This window comes from Pteropus medius, unplaced genomic scaffold, assembly GCF_902729225.1.
Source record: "Pteropus medius unplaced genomic scaffold, Ma_sr-lr_union100, whole genome shotgun sequence".
Classification (NCBI taxonomy): Eukaryota; Metazoa; Chordata; class Mammalia; order Chiroptera; family Pteropodidae; genus Pteropus; species Pteropus medius.
In genome coordinates this window covers 3,039,262-3,041,408 of record NW_024344370.1, presented here as the reverse complement: position 1 = coordinate 3,041,408, position 2,147 = coordinate 3,039,262, and the positions used below count along the sequence as shown (strand labels likewise).

Sequence of the window (2,147 nt, the reverse complement as noted above, 5' to 3'; positions counted from 1 at the left end):
ACTTTGTAAGAGCATCGCATGCTGTTCAGAGCAGTTCTATCACAATATTGGTGCAAGAGGTGGACCCAGGTGTGCACAGGAGACAGACCTCATTACGGTCTATTTTGGTTACTGGCTTTTCAAGACCTCAGGCCTGTCTCCTGGGCCTGAGATTTATTCTTCTTGACTCAAGGCAACAACAGCTGTGTTTGATAGAAGCAAGATCCAAATCATAGCAGATCAGGGGACTCAAAGTTTTCGTTCTAGTAAGATGAATACAAACTAGCACAGTGATCCCTGGGGAACTCTACATAGATTTTTATTTTTTATTTTTATTTATTTATTTTTTTAGGCAAGGCAACCCTTGGTTGACTCACAGACTGCAAGGACCTTGTCAGCTTACAATCCTGTATTTTTTATTTTTTACACCTACAGCACCTGGTCTTCCTAGGTGGTCTCCCTTCCAAGTACTAACCAGGCCTGACTCTGCTTAGCTTCCGAGATTAGATGGGATTGGGCTTGTTCAGGGTGGCATGGCCGTAGACTACATAGATTTTTAAAGCCTCAAAATCAATGGTCATAAGTGGAATAGTGGATTAAGAATAACCGAGTATAATTTTTAATTACATTTTTATCTTGAAATGATTGAAGATTCACTTGCAGTTGTAAGAAACAGAGATGATAACATCTTACAGAACATCTTACAGTACAGTGTCACCATATTGATACCCTGGACACATAAAACCTTACAGGTAAGGAATACTAGTTAAAAATATCTGAGAATCACCCCAGAGAGAATCAAAATATAAATAAGAGGACAAGCACTATGCGTGCCATGTTGATGAGCAGCGAGGGAGAAGGGAAAGAAGAATTAGATTTATTAAAACATGTTTTTCTATACATGGCATTTCTCTTCTTTCAGAATGTCTCCTCTGGAAGGAATAGTACACTTCTTCCCTGGTGTTTATATAAAATCTAGCACTGTGTAATGTTTGAAAAAGATAAGAACAGGAATAAATCAGTTAAAAGTAAATACCTGCCTGAAAGTAGTTTTCCTTTATCCCTCAAAAAGGGTGATGTTGCTATCTTCTGGAAAATTACCAGGTCAGCCCGTATTTAGTCTAGTTCCTTGGGACGGCTATAATTTTGTTAAGTCCTGTAGTTAATAAACATTAATGAAGCATCTAAATGATATATAGAGTTCCACTTAAAATTCTATGCAGCAGTCATTCTGTTTCCAGTGTTTTGTTTTTGTGTGTTATGTTGGCTTAAGCATTGTGGGGTGTTTAGCATCCCTGGTTCCTGGGCACTGAATGCTGGAGGTGCCCAAGATACTGACAATACCTGGTTGATAACCATTTTCAAATTTGCCCTGTCATAAGCATCACAGAGGACATCAACCAAAAACAGGTTCAAGGGCTTTCTACCCCTCACTTGAATTAGAATCTCAGTTGGAGGGATCCAGAAATTTACATCTAACAAGAACTCCAGGTGATTCTTAAAACCAGACAAATTTAGAAAACAATAACTGTGTCCTTCCTCCCTTTTCCATGGTCCGATTTGTCGATGTGATCTCAATGACTTTTTGTCACATCAAAAGTTTGCTACAGTCCGAAGTCACCTGATAAATCCCTTTTTCATCTCTGCAATGCTAGTGAATAAGTGATGCAGGACGGGGTGAATATCCCTGATTGGGGGCTCATGTTCCTCACCGAAAGAATCTTTGAGGATTCTTGACTGAGAGCAGGAAAGAATTCAAGTACATGCCAGCGTTAGAGACAAAAGCTTGTGAGAGAAAGAATAACCCTCCATAGACAGAGCATGAGAATGAGAGAAACCCTGAGAGTTCAAGGAGTTCAGTTGAGATCTATTTTCCTTTCCCGGGATAGGTGTGCAGTGTTAGGGCATGGAGGAAGTGGTCGTTGGTAATCTCAGCAGGAATCTTCCTGTAGGTTCCCTGCGGTCTAGCTCTATGCTGATCGACCAGGTTCCCGTGTCAGGCAGCACGTAGCACAATCTGAATACAACTTGATTTAATATTTAATTCTCATGCCTCTTCCCTATTCCATAAGGACAAGAGAAATTTATGTCACTTAATGGGATTGACAGGAGAGACAAAGAGGTATGCTCAGTCTGCCGTCTTAAAGTAGAAGTGATCCAGATGGGAA

The 2,147-nt window shown here is 40.2% G+C and overlaps 1 pseudogene; it reads right to left on the bottom strand.

The window, feature by feature from the left end:
* Positions 1 to 405: 405 nt before the first annotated feature.
* On the bottom strand, positions 406 to 524 carry LOC120608343 (uncharacterized; annotated as a pseudogene).
* Positions 525 to 2,147: the final 1,623 nt, after the last annotated feature.